Source organism: Pseudophryne corroboree, chromosome 2, assembly GCF_028390025.1.
Source record: "Pseudophryne corroboree isolate aPseCor3 chromosome 2, aPseCor3.hap2, whole genome shotgun sequence".
Lineage (NCBI taxonomy): Eukaryota > Metazoa > Chordata > Amphibia > Anura > Myobatrachidae > Pseudophryne > Pseudophryne corroboree.
In genome coordinates this window covers 656,663,836-656,679,584 of record NC_086445.1, presented here as the reverse complement: position 1 = coordinate 656,679,584, position 15,749 = coordinate 656,663,836, and positions in this window count along the sequence as shown.

Below are 15,749 nucleotides of genomic sequence, written 5' to 3'. Positions count from 1 at the left end.
TCACCGGGACACAGGGCACAGATGGGGGTTTCTCGCTTATAAAAACCCATTTTTAACAGCCCGCAGCGCCCGGTGAGGAAGCAGCTGGGGGATAAGGCCTGACCTGTAGCCCCTCCCCCAGCCCCAGAGCGCCATTTGGGTCAATGTTCCCGCGCTGGAGCTGCATATCTCTCCCTCACTCCCTGTCAGCCACCATCGCACGGAGCTGCGCTGTTCCTGGGACTGCTGGGGCAAAGCCTCCTCTGTAAAGCCGCCTGCTTGCCAGTGCTGTGCATTTTACAGGACACTCACTGTAAGTATTCTACCTGTCACTGGGACAGTGTTAGTTAATAAAGAGTGTATACATTCAGGGCTGTGTGGTACAAACACCCTGTGATATACATCCAGTATCTACTGTGTTTTGTTATATCTATTGCGTACACATATATAGCTATACTGAGTATTACTTTGTATTGCTAGTCCAGTGCAGTTTTATGGTTGTATAATTCCTGCATGGTGTGTGTGTGTGTGTGTGTGTGTGTGTGTGTGTGTGTGTGTGTGTGTGTGTGTGTGTGTGTGTGTGTGTGTGTAGCTGCCATCTCGGGTATTTCACTCAGTGTGTTAGGTTTTCTGAATAATATAGGTATTTCACAAGATATACTTGCTGTGTATTTTTTTTTTTTTGTGATTTATAGTCACTATATATATATATATTTATATTGAGAGCAGTGGAGAACAGCGCCTGGGTATATCTAACAGAGACCAAGGCCAAGAAAATATTTTTTTCTTTTTTACACAACACGCCTCATCTATAAATGAGTGGCAGCTTTTATACAGTATGTGAATAATATATGAAAAAAATGAAGTAAAACAAGTGCCTAATAGTGTCGGTGGAATAAAATCTGTGCAGTCAGGTGCAGTTATTAAAATAAATAACAACTTAACTTCAAATACTTTCAGGCAGATGACATTTGGAAGCCGAACATGTAAAGAGAAAATAAAAGCAACATAGTGTGTACTGTTTTAAGACACAATATTTTGCGGTGATATCAAGAATTAGGAATGTGGCTCATTCCAATTAATAAAGTAAGCAGAACTGATAACGGAAACTAGAATATATAAAAGACAAAGATTTCACAACAGCTTAAAAACTAGGAATCATTCCAATCAATGATAAGCCAACATGATAAAAAAATAATAATTTAATAGGCACAATCCTGTCACGTTTAAAAGTAGCAAACGTACAGGACAATTAAAACAAATAGGCAGTTCATCTGTCCATAAATGCAGGTAGCACACGTACAGGATTGAAAAAATAAAACAGCTTATCTGTCCGCATGTAGGGAGTCCAAGGGGTAAGTAGCAGGTTCCTGTCCCAACGCGTTTCATCCTATTAGGTGGACTTCATCAAGGGGATATCTATCTATCTATCTATCTATCTATCTATCTATCTATCTATCTATCTATCTCTTGGATTCCCGGTTTGTGTCGACAGGAAAGTCACATTACACTGGGAGTTCTTGCTAGGTATATCGCTGCTAAGCTTGTACCAGGTTCCCTGATATTGGTGGTCATTCCGATTTGTTCGCTAGCTGTTTTCATTCGCAGCGCAGCGTTTAGGCAAAAAAACTGCACTTCTGCGCATGCGTATAAGGCGCAATGCACATGCGCAACGTCCTTTCACAACAGCCGAAGTAGTTTCACACAAGGTATAGCAACGCTTTTCAGTCGCACTGCTAGCCGCAGAGTGATTGACATGAAGTGGGCATTTCTGGGAGGTAACTGACCGTTTTCGGGGAGTGTGTGGAAAAAACGCAGGTGTGTCGGATACAAACGCAGGCGTGCCTGAGGAAGTGCGGGTGTGGCTGGCCGAACGCAGGGTGTGTTCATGACGTCAAAACAGGAACTAAATAGTCTGAAGTGTTCGCAAGGTAGTATTAGGTCTGGAGCTGCTCAAAAACTGCACAATCTTTTTTGTAGCTGCGCTGCGATCCTTTCGTTCGTACTTCTGCTAAGCTAAGATACACTCCCAGAGGGCGGCGGCTTAGCATTTGCACGGCTGCTAGAAGCAGCTAGCGAGTGAACAACTCGGAATGAGGGCCATTGTGTTTATTATGTCAGCTGCATGAGGCAACGGAGCTAGGGCTTCTCCCACATTGCGTGGTGGTGATGCTGCAGACACTTTTTAGGAAAATATGGCAGCAGAGTTCAGGTTCAGGGGGTTCCTTACCCCCCAGTGGGTCTGTAGAACCGGGGGCAACAAATGACCCACCTTGGGCTACCTTTTCCACGCTGTTAAACACGCTAGTAACTAAACTGACGCCACCTGTGGGACCCTGTGCCAATGCAGCAGTTTATGTTCCCTGCAGTCAATCCGCCATGGGCGGATCAAATCTCAACTCAGTTACAGCACTTGAACCGGTCAATGACTCAATCTAAATCTCACTCTCGCCCACCTAAGACTAAGACGTCTTCTTAACGGGACGCTACTTCCTCACAATCCTTATTATTACAATCCCACTTGTCCCTCATCCCTGCTTGGAAATGTTTTCTAATTCTGGCAGCTGCATCTGCTGCTATTCATAATATATTTCAAGGCCAGGTAGCACTACCTACACCTGCTGCCACTAAGCCTGCTGTGCCATCTTCACAGTCTACGCCACTCTCAGATTTGGAGGAATCTTTTACTGCAACAGATCATGCTGATTTCGCTGAAGTGAGCTCCCCAGTTCTCACTCCAGCTCGAAGATACGGAACCAGCCCCAAAATCTAAAGAGCCTCTGTGTAAACACCAGAAAGTTGTAGTGGCTGAGTTTCCACATTCTGACCATTTCTCTAAAGCTATGAATGAGGCATGGAAAACTCCTAGCAAGGAGATTTACTGTTCCTAAACAGGAAAACTCCTTTTATCTGTTATCCACGGCTGATTGTACAAAATGGGAAATTCCACCTACTGTGGATTCTTATATGACACGTTTGGTTAAAAGTTCCATTCTGCCTATTGCAACAGGGCCCACTTACAGGTGCCCCAGCCAGACCTACCACGGCTATAGCCTGGGTGGCTAAAGCCATTGAACACTGAGTCCCTTGAAAACAGTTTCCCCTCAGAAGTGACCAAGGAACAACGGTCATTAATTGCTATCAGGGATGCCGCCTATTACGTTGGTGAGGCAACAGCTTTAATGTTCTCTAAACCTTCGGCTACTTCTGAGGTAGCACGCCGCATTGTTTGGCTTCGTCTCTGTTAGGAAAACTGGACAAGAATGTCAATAACCCGGCAACTTCTAAAAATGTGGCCTCGGACTTCATCCTTTCACCTTCAGGGCAGGCCAGAGGTCAGACCTTCCCTAGACAGTCTCTCTATAAAGACTTCTAAGCCGAAACCCAAACAGGAATAGGTGGCACCCAACTACCAAACCAGAGGATAAATCCTCTGCCTGACGGGGTGCCCCGCCCCCCCCCTGGGGGACCGACTTCTTCAGTTCACCAATGTTTGGCGTCACATCACAACAGACACCTGGGTTCAAGAAGTTGTCTCTCACGGGTACACTCCTTCCTGAAGCGTCCCCCCAGACGATACTTTCCTACGAGTCCACTACCAGACCTCAGCAAGGCAATGGCACTGAAGATGATCATTCACTCCTTACTATAATCAGGTGTGATTATTCCTGTCCCTATGTCTCAAAAGGGCAGGGGTTCTTTTCTACACTCTTTTTTTTTTTTTGTCCAAAAACCTAATGGGTCTCATCGTCCTATACTAAATCTAAAATTACTGAACAAATACATCAGTGCGCAGGTTTTCGTTCCATTGTACTGGCTATGCAGCCTGGGGATTTTATGGTCTCCCTATATATACAGGATGCAGGGCTGTTTCTAGCCAATTTGGCTCCCAGTGCGAGATTTAAAAATGCGCCCCCCCCCCCCCCCCTTGACATAAAAAAAATGTGCCCCCCCCCACACACACACACACAGATTTAAAAAAAAAAAAAAAACTTGTGCGGGCACCCGGCAAGGGGGCATTGCCTCATCTAAATGGGTGTGGCCTCATTTAGATGGGCATGGCCTCGTCTGAAAAGACTACCTCACAACCCAGTTTTTGACCCTGCCCCAACAGATCACGACCACAACAGGAAAAAAAAATTCTACCATATTAAGCCCCACACAGTAATGCCCCCTGCACCATATTATGCCACACACCGCAACGCCCTTGATACATTAAATTCCCACACTACGGCAGGCAAAAGTCCCCATTTCACACATTACGGCAGGTGTCCCCATTTTACACATTGAGAGAGAGAATACTTACAGAGGCGATTACCGCTGTACGGCCCGCCTCACCAGTCGCTCCTCGCGCCGGCCTTTCCCTCTTCCTAACTTGGATCCCCCTCTGTACTCTGCTCGGGGGGGGGGGGGAGTTTCGCGGAGTGATGGGGTTACTCGGGGAGAAATAGGAGGGTGAAGCAGGGAGCCACAGTTAGTGCTGTGGCAGGCGCCCAGTGCGGTTGCACTGCTCGCCTGCCCCAAGAAACGGCCCTGACAGGATGCTTACCTCCATGTACCTATGGCAGTTTGTCATCAACAATAACTCCGATTTGCTGTCCTCCTCCAGCATTTCCAGTTCTGGACTCTACCCTTCGGCCTTTCCACAGCCATCAGGGTGTTCATCAAACTCATGGCAGTGATGGCTGCTCATCTTCCACGGCAGGTAATGCGGAAACTCCCTTACCTGGATGACCTTCTACTCCTTGCACATTCTCCAGAGGTTCATCATCATTTCCAAGTTACAGTGTCATTCCTTCAGAGTCACGAATGTCTGATCAACTGGGCCATGTCCTGTCTCATCCCATCTCAAAGGATGCTCCATCTCACAGCTATTCTGGATGCTCACGTGCAACGCATCTTCCTCAGGACAGGATTGCAGCACTACACTTGTGCACTCACAACCTTCTCCACAGTCGCAGAGTCTCTGTTCACTCAGCAAAGCAGACCCTGCGCTCCATGGTATCCATCTTCAACATGGTGAAATACGCCAAATTCCACTGCAGGCCTCTCTGATGTCTAATACTCACCAGGTGTTCCACCCCAAGCTGATTAAATCTAAGATAATGGTACTTCTTTCAGATGTACAGATATCCCTCTCCTGGTGGCTACAATCCTCCAACCTAGACAAGGGTTGCCCGTTCTGGATTCCACAATGGGTTCTCCTCACCACGGATGCCAGCCTCCGCAGGTGGGGAGCTGTCATGGGCAGTCACTCCTTTCAGGGCTGCTGGTCCCTAACAGAAAGATCTTCCGATCAATGTCCTGGAAATTTACATAGTTTGCTGGGCCCTTCAGATGGCTCAGGACCTTCTTCACAGATCTCCCATGTGAGTACAGTCAGACAATGCCACAGCAGTGGCTTATATCAATCGGCAGGGGGGCACGCACAGTGCTGTCACACTGCAGGAAGTAACTCAGATTCCTGCCTGGGCAGAACTCCATCTTCCAGCCATCTCGGTGATCTTCTTCCCGGGGGTCCTCAACTGGGAAGCAGCCTTCATCAGTCTAAAAGATGTGAATGCCAGAGAGTGGTCCTACATCCACACATCATTCAGCTTATGGTGAACAAATGGGTCTTCCGGACGTAGGCTTCATGGCCTTGATAAACAACCACAAGGTACCCATGTACGGGTCCAGGATGAGGGATCCGGATGCAGCATTCATTGACTCCCTAACAATGCTGTGGCCCTTTTGTCTGGCTTATGCAAATTCAAAGAGGAAGGTGGCACGATCATCCTGGTGGCCCCTGCATGGCCGAGACGGCATTGGTTCACGGATCACCAATCCCTTTCCATAGATGTTCCCTTCCTGCTTCCTGTTCGACCACACCTCTTACTACAAGGTCCCTGTCTGCACCCGGGAACTAGCTTGTTTGTCTTTGATGGCATTGCTCTTGATCCATCCATCCATCCTAAGGGATAAAAGTTTTTCCAGTTCAGTTATTCAAACTATACTTAATGCTTGTATACCGGCATCAGCTCGCATATATTACTGTAAATGGCATTCTTACTTTCAGTGGTGTATGATCCTCTAGTGCAGGGGTGGCCAACCAGTCAGTGACAAAGAGCCAAAAAACCTTGTTGGGTACATCAAAGAGCCGACATCGAGCCAATGGCCCGCATGTAAAAATGGAATGTGGCCTTGTGCCTGCTAGACCACACCTCTGGTATAAAATACATTGAAAAAGCCAGAAGGACATACAATAAAAAAATGTAAGCCAAATCCATTGAAAAAGCCACTTTCACATAATAAACTTCAGCTACCCCATGTGTCACTCCAGCCAGCTCCCCCATGTGTCACTCCTGCTAGCACCCTCCTATGTCACTCCAGCCAGCTCTCCCATGTGTCACTCCTGCCAACCACCCTCCTGTCACTCCAGCCAGCTCCCCCATGTGTCACTCCTGCTACCACCCTCCCTATGTCACTCCAGCCCAGCTCCCCCATGTCACTCCTGCTACCACCCTCCTATGTCACTCCAGCCAGCTCCCCATGTGTCACTCCTGCTAGCACCCTCCTATGTCACTCCAGCCAGCTCTTCCATGTGTCACTCCTGCCAACACTCTCCTGTCACTCCAGCCAGCTCTTCCATGTGTCACTCCTGCTACCACCCTCGTATGTCACTCCAGCCAGCTCCCCCATGTGTCACTCCTGCTACCACCCTCCTATGTCACTCCAGCCAGCTCCCCCGTGTCACTCCTGCCAACACCCTCCTATGTCACTGCAGCCAGCTCTTCCATGTGTCACTCCTGCCAACACCCTCCTATCACTCCAGCCAGCTCTTCCATGTGTAACTCCTGCTACCACCCTCCTATGTCACTCCAGCCAGCTCTCCCATGTGTCACTCCTGCTACCACCCGCCTATGTCACTCCAGCCAGCTCTCCCATGTGTCACTACTTCTAGCACCCTCCCGCGTCACTCCTGCTAGGACCCTCCTGTGTCTCTCCAGCCAGCTCTGCCATGTGTCAGTCTAGCCCACCCTCATGTATCACTACACCCCCCCCCCCCCCCCCCCCCATCAACTCATGCCATTGCAGCAGTCCCTAATGTGTTCTCTGTTTGCTTGTGGGTGCCTCACCTCTAGTATCTGGCTCCTTCAGTTTTCAGTCCCTGTAGTGCTGCTGCGTGTCTGGCTGGAGTGGAGCGGTTTCTGTATCTGTTGTGGTCACATGATTTAGAATGTTGGGAGCCACATTTGAATAAAGAAAGAGCCACATGCAGCTCAAGAGCCACAGGTTGGCCACCGCTGCTCTAGTGTTTCGTATTTCTAGACTCCTGGCATTTCTGCAGGTGGGCCTTGACATGGGCCTCTGCCTTCTCTTATGGTTCAGGTCTCAGCTTTGTCCATCTGGTATCAGAAAAGACTTGCTCCCTTGCCAGATGTACATTCTTCGGGCCTTGCAACAACCACTCTTTTTGTACCATTGGCTACAGTTGACCTCAACTGGTGGACCACGAAGACCCTCTTTCTCTTGGCCATCGCCTCAGACCATCGAGTATCTGACTTGGGGGCACTCTCCTGCATTCCCTCCTTTTTGATTTTTCATCATGACAGGGCTGTCTTTTGGACTAAGCAGGGATACCTACCTAAGGTAGCAGTGCCGGCTCCAGGCACATTTCTTAGGAGTGGTCATGCAGGGCAAGTGATGCCTAAGGGCGGCCATCAGCCGGGCTGTCAGTAATCAGCTTGCGGACCAGCGGCGGCTCCTGATTGGCTGCCGAACTGCATGCTATGATTGGCTCACAAACCAGCACCTTACTTGGCTTACCTGACGCTGGAGACTGGACCCTCACAGCAGCACTGGGAACAGCAGAGGCAGTGGTGAGTATCTGGCACTGGTTGCATATGTGTATCTGGCACTGGGGGCATACGTGTTTCTGTATCTGGCATTGTGGGGGCAACATTATAATGTGTATCTGGAGCTGTGGTGGCATATGATGTGTATCTTGCACTGTGGTGGCATATAATGTGTATCTTGTGCTGTGGGGGCATATGTGTATCTGGCATTACAATGTTGGGGCATAGGGTTGGGTACGGGATCCCGGTGGTCAGAATCCCGGTGGTCAAAATGCAAGTGCCGGAATCCCAACTGTCACAATGACGTCAAGGGGGTGAGCGGAATGAAGCCCCTTGTGGGCTTGTCACGCTGCTGGCTCACTTCGCTCGCCGCAGGTTCTATACCCACTACATTGGTGTTATGGACACCCAGGAGTGGGAATAGGTGTGGCGGCACTGCCGGCATTCTGGTGGTTGTATTTTGACCATCGGGATTCCGACTACATCCAGGGGCATATTATGTGTATCTGGTATTGCACTACTGGGGGCATATGTGTATCTGGTACTGCACTGCTTGGGGCATATGTGAATCTGGCACTGCACTGCTGGGGGCATATGTATATCTGGCACTGCTGGGGGCATATGTGTATCTGGCACTGCACTACTGGCGGCATATGTGTATCTGACATCATTGGGTGCATGTGTACAGTATATGGCACTATTGGGACATATGTGTATCTGGCACTGCACTACTGGGGACATATGTGTATCTGGCGCTATTGGGGGCATATGTGTATCTTGCATTATTGGGGGCATATGCGTATCTGTCACTATTGGGGGCATATGTGTATCTGTCACTATTGGGGGCATATGTGTATCTGGCATCATTGGGGACATAAGTGTACCTGGCTCAATTGAGGGCATACATGTATATGGCACTGCACTACTTGGTGCATATGTGCATCTGGCACTATTGGGGCATATGTGTTTCTGGCACTGCACCATTGGGGGCATATGTGTATCTGGCACTGCACTATTGGGGCATATGTGTATCTGGCACTGAACTACTGGGGGCATGTGTATCTTTCACTGCACTTCAGGGGGCATATGTGTATCTGGCACTATTTGGAGCATATGTATATCTGGCACTGCACTACTGGGGGCATATGTGTATCTGGCCCTGCACTACTGGGGGCATATGTGTATCTGGCACTGCACTGCTGGGGGCATATGTATATCTGGCACGGCGGTCGGAATCCCGGCGGTCAAAATACCAGCACCGGAATCCCAACTATCAGAATGCCGGCAAGGGGCGAGCGGAACGAAGCCCCTTGTGGGATCGCCACAGGTTCTATTCCCACTCCATGGGTGTTATGGACACCCAGGCATGGGAATAGCTTTGGCGGCACTGCCAGCATTCTGGCGATCAGGATTCCAGTGTCAGTATTTTGAGCGTCAGGATTCCGACTACATCCTGGGGCATATTATGTGTATCTGGCATTGCACTACTGTGGGCATATGTGTATCTGGCACTGCACTGCTGGAGGCATATGTGTATCTGGCATTGCACCAATGGGGGCATATGTGTATCTGGCACTGCACCAATGGGGGGCATATGTGTATCTGGCATTATTGGGGGCATATGTGTATCTGGCATTGCACCAATGGGGGCATATGTGTATCTGGCACTGCACTATTGGGGGCATATGTGTATCTGGCATTATTGGGGGCATATGTGTATCTGGCATTGCTCTACTGGGGGCATGTGTGTATCTGGCCCTGCACTACTGGGGGCATATGTGTATCTGGCCCTGCACTACTGGGGCATATGTGTATCTGAAACTTTTGGGGACATATGTGTATCTGGCTCTGTTGGGGGTATACGTGTATCTGGCACTGCACTACTGGGAGCATATGTGTGTGTATCTGGCACTGCACTACTGGGGCATATGTATATCTGGCACCATTGAGGGCATATGTGTATCTGGGACTGCATTACAGGGGGCATATGTGTATCTGGCACTATTCGGGCATATATGTATCTGGCACTATTGGGGGCATTTGTGTATCTGACACTATTGGGGCATGTGTATCTGGCACTATCGGGGGCATAGTGCACCTGGCACTGCACTATTGGGGCATATGTGAATCTGGTATTGCACTATTAGGGAAATGTGTATCTGGCATTGTACTATTAGGGGCATATGTGTATCTGGCACCATTGGGGGCATATGTGTTTCTGACTCTATTGGTGGTATAAGTGTGTCTGACACTGCACTACTGGGGGCATATGTGTATCTGGCACTGCACTAAGGGGGCATATGTGTATCTTGCCCTGCAGTACTGGGGGTATATGTGTATCTGGCACTACTGGGGGCATATATGTATCTGGCCTTATTGGGGGCATATGTGTATCTGGCACTATAGGGGGCATATGTATTTCTGGCACCAGTGGGGCATATGTGTATTTGGTTCTATTGGTTGCAAATGTGTATCTGCCACTGCACTACTGGGTGCATATGTGCATCTGGCACTGCACTATTGTGGGCATATGTGAATCTGGCATTGCACTATTAGGGGCATATGTGTATCTGGCATTGCACTATTAGGGGCATATGTGTATCTGGCGCCATTGGGGGCATATGTGTTTCTGACTATTGGGGGTATACGTGTATCTGGCACTGCACTACTGGGGGCATATGTGTATCTGGAACTATTTGGGGCATTTCTCCGACAGGGTCCACAGGTTAATGTTGGGATATGATGGGTCAACAGCAGATTGGCACCAATGATCACAAGCTTTCAGGCCTCCCAGAATGCACTGGGCTCATCCATATAATCCCGCCCACTGACTCAGTCAAATCGTTTTTTGGTTGGTGCGGCAAGTGCCGGACCATGGTCACAGGGCTGCTGTGTTTGGCAGCCCTAAGCTTTATTTGATTTATTATTATAGTCTAACCTTTTTTTTGAGTGAACTTTCCTAACAGCGTCTTATACGCATATTGGAAAGAGTCGCTCCAACAACTCTCCGCTGGGTTGCAACAACGCTTACCCGCGGTACTAGTGCTGTCTCGACGGGCGTCTGTGTCGGATGTTACTAGCAGGTCCAGCAGACGTTACCAGGCTATGGCCGGAGCATGGGGAGAAGGTAAGGCATCGATTCCGCTTAGAGAGGGAATACGGACACAGCTGCACTGATTTGGGAGGAGACTACCAAACAGTAGTTGGCGCGCCATCACCACAGGTGCTCTAGCGCTAGGCTTTAGGGATCAGAAGGTGCAAGGATTAGTTGAGGCCGCGATCCCTAGGGTTGATGTCAGCAGTGTGGAGTCAGACGCTCCCCTGGTCGCCCCTCCCCCCAGTTCATGACCAGTTACCGAGCGTCTCCCTTCATGAACTGATTGCCTCCCTTCAGTCTCAGACGCTACCACGAGGAGACTCGGTCGCAGCATGGCGCTGCATTTGTATACACGAAGGTTTGACCGCTAAGAGTCTGGGTCGCAGACAGGAGCGTCTGCATGCACTAACGTTCACTGAGCGTCTGTGTCAAATAAAAATACCGGAGCGGCAGTATACACTAGTAGCGTCTTGATCCACTCAGCGGTTTGCTAACGTATTGATCGATCCTGGAAGTGGGGTGAGTCTCCCTGTATCCCACTCTACAGAGTAAGGGTTATACAGCACTAAAATTCTATCTACCTTTGTAGTATCAATAGTTAACTTTAGTGCCAATTGCATATGAGTTTTATGTACAAAACTGTGGTTTCTTCGCAATGCGTCTGAATACTTTAAAAATTTGTATAAGACAGAATTCAGTAATATGTACTCCTACATGCTTTGAGATGTGTTCGCAGTTGATAATCTGCTCATATGATTGATAGATAGATAGATAGATAGATAGATAGATAGATAGATAGATAGATAGATAGATAGATAGATAGATAGATAGATAGCAGCAAAGAAGAGGCGGCACTCGGAGACTTAAAAAGTGCAAATGGTTGTATTACACGAATAAACGTCAGTCTATTTGTGTAATACAACCATTTGCACTTTTTAAGTCTCCGAGTGCCGCCTCTTCTTTGCTGCTGTTTGAACTGTACCCGGAGGGCACCGGAGCTTTTACCTATGGAGAGGATGGAGTGCCGGTCCGTGTGGAATATATATATATATATAATATGTGAGTGACTGCTAGTGTAATGATGACTTAATAATAATAAATGATTGTCGGTTTATACTTCTGATCCTTAATGCAGGTGCATGGGAAGGGTCACATATATCACTTTAGAGAAAGGTGATTACAGTCACAAAATTGTGTAGTACACTGTGAAAGTGCTGAGTATTTATCATATCTAAGGGCAGCAGAACACTTGTATGTTGTTGTTCGGTAAAAACTGTATTAGCCTATATGATTACAGGATTGTTGTGTGTAAAAATGATTTGCTGTTTAGCATAATACATTCCTGATTATATCAGGTATAGATAGACCCATTGAGGGCGATGTTTGCACAGACCTTGGACAGTTTAGCTGAAATGTTAATTCTTACATTATTAACACATGCTGCTCACTGATTGTGGTATATCTCCTACAGCGTCTTCAATAAGACAAGCTGATGAACCAAATGTAAATAAATCACCGACTTCACATACTACACATGAAATCATCAGATGATGAAAGCTCCATATACTCTACTTCAGCATACGAAGAATAGGTAAAAGATATCAGCTAAATGAATAAGCTGAATAAATGAGAGCAAAAATAGGCTGTCAATAAGGCAGCAAAGCCTGGGTTAACAATAAGGCACTTCTGTTTAAACGTCCCAAAAAGGTTTCTGCACGAGAGCAGAATTCTGGAAAAAGGTTTGGGTCGCACCCAATAAAGTAGAATACCCAATAAATGGGATTCCGATATCTTTTTCAAGATAGGGACGGTTTTAAATAGGGAACTTCCTCCCAAAAATAGATACGCATATCATTGGATAATGCAAAAATCTATAGGGCCTCTGCCATCAAAAGAATAAGACCATATTGTCTTTGTCTGGGGCAGTTACAAGGCCAGCCAGGACTTCATCTTGTAGTCTACAGCTACACCACACTCGATATGCTCAATCTCAATAGATTTGGAAGATAAGCAGTGCTCGACCTAGTTAAGTTCTTGGATAGGAAACCACCTTGAAATACCAGGTGCTGAGGTACTGGAAAACAAGTTTCAGCACCTGCAAGGGAGTGAATCCCATGTAGCTCATATGGACACTAAGGTTCTAGGGCATCACTGTTAGGGTCTCCTGCCCTGTGCTGCCACGTCGTCATGGCAACCGGGAGACAAGTGCTAGCGGAGTAACCTGAGCGCAGCTGATACTCCGGTTCGGGTCTTTTGCTGTGCAGTGGTTATAGGCTCTGTGCACGGCAGGGGATCCGGTGCTGGTTTTTGTGCTCACAGTCTGTGAGGTCTGAGTGGGGCGTGGACAGCACCTGCTTTATAAGGCCTCTTCTCAGTTTAAGCAGATGCTGCTGAATCTTTGTTGGTTAGTCAGTTCCTGAAAGTTAGCCAGTACTGTGTAGCTTTGTATTTGTTTGTTGCTTACTGCAAATAGGCCTGGGGATTTGGTATTACACTCTGCCAATCCAGACCTAGCAGTAAGACTGGAGTCAGTCGTTTAGCTTGCTGGGGTTCTGTTACTACTCTGTGAACTTAGCAAGTTTGCGGCTGTATTCTAAGACTTGCCTGTCTAATCCTGTCTCACTGTGCTAGGTGTCAGGGGTCAGTTTAGTGGCAGTAAGCTGAACCTGTGCACTGCAAGTGAGAATTAGGATTGTGGAGACTCTCCTTGTGTCTATCATTCCATCTCTGACCAAGGAGTTTACTGCCACACCTGTTGGTAACACTTTAGGGTTTTGCTGTTGCCCTTAGCAACAGCATTTCGGGTTCTCTACGTATTAAAACACAACATCTTGCTTTTCCCATCTGAGCATTTCTAATACAAGGGAGATACCCAGTTCCTTAGCCTCTGGGCTTCTCTGTTCACTTTGTGTGTATTTTGTTACCCTATCACCTTCTGTGTACGTTATGTCATATTCCCCAGTCTGTCTGTGAGTCCATTTGTTTTGCATACCTATCCGTTCAGACACCAGTACATTCCTGCAGGCACTGGTGTGCATAACAATCACCAAAACAATCGCTGTTCTAGAACAGCTTGGTTCACGTACAGATGGGGTCACAGCTATCTTCAATAGTTCTGTGCCTAGGCACAACATAAACCCTTCATCTGTACATGGGAAGCTGATTCAGAATCAAGGAAGGTTCTGAAAATGTTTGCTTTGGCTGGAAGTTTCTGTTTAAATTAACAGTTAGAAACAGACTCCAGGAAGGTCACGTTCCCTTCCACATATAACCCCAAATATACGGGTCTGAATTGGCCGTGTTGGTCATAAAAGAACGTGACAGCCTTAATACAATTAGTTTGGTAAGGCAAAGAAGCAAAGGTAACCACAGGTCAGCTTCGAAACCAGAGGCCATCAGTATGATGGTGCAGGTCTCCATCTGGTGGATTCCAGAAGGATGGGGGGCCGACTTCTTCAGGCACAGATCTGATAGCAGTTTACAAATAGATGCCTGGATGCAAGAAGCGGTATCTCTAGGGTTATACTTTCTCTTCTGGAACCATTCTCCTAAAAGGTATTTAGTTTCAGCCGGTCTCGGGTAGAGACGTAGGCGAGGGATTTGTATGAAGCAATTCAGAAAATGTTTTGTCAGGAATTGTCATTCCAGTAATCCATGCACAATAGAAGGTTTATTCCCACCTGGGTCAAAAATCCCTCGCCTCTTGATGGAAGAGTGTACATGTGGGTTTGTTTGCCTGAATAGGGTTCTACATAATGCTCCTGCCTATATGCTTTGGAAACAACTGATTTGACTGAGTCAGTGGGCGGGATTAAATGGACGAACCCTGTGCATTCTGGGAGGCCTGAAAGCTTGTGATCGTTGCTGCCAATCCGCTGTCGCTCCATCATATCCCAATGTTATCCTGTGGATACCTGTGGACTTAGTAGAAATACCGTTATCAACAGTAAGTTCTTACCATAACGTATATATGTGTATCTGACACTGCACTACTGGGGGCATATATGTATCTGGCACTGCACTATGGGGGCATGTGTGTGTCTGGCCCTGCACTACTGGAGGTATATGTGTATCTGGCTCTATTGGGGGTATACGTGTATCTGGCACTGCACTACTGGGGGCATATGTGTATCTGGCACGCATTAGTGTGTCTGGCACTACACTATTGGGGGCATATGTGTATCTGGCAGAGTGTTGAGTACTAAGCCGGCGTCCCGACTAGCGGGTCACCGGCCATTGTGGCGGCTTGAGGGTACGGAGATGCACAGCTTCCAACCGGGCAGAATGCGTCTCCAGACACAGTACACAGCTGCGTCTCAGTACACTGTACTCACACTGGCAAAAACATTCTTAAAATGGTTCTCTCCATTTTAAGCAACAGATTACCACAGCCAGTATAAAAAAATTGAATGGTCGGGGCTTCTCTATGAGAGGATCCAGCAGCTCACCAGCGCCATTTTCCCTCTGCAGTGGACACAGACACTGACTGACAGGGACCCACAGCTCCTCCGGTGTGACTCCAGATTACCTCAGCAATACCAGGGGGTCATAACGGGGGGGGGGGGGGGGGGGAGGGGGAGCAATTATTAGGGTACTTAGTCTCCGACCAGGATAAACTTGGAATTAGCAATAAGGGCGCAGTGGGGGCTGGCTCCAATTAACTCTGTCTCTCCCTGAAGGGCTCTTTGTGAGGTCATTGTGCTTAACTGTTTCGTGTGTGTGTGTGTGTGTGTGTGTGTGTGTGTGTGTGTGTGTGTGTGTGTGTTGTCACATTTACATTATGTCAGGCAAAGAGTGTGTTTCTTGTACAGCGGAGTGTTCCTTTTCACCAGGGG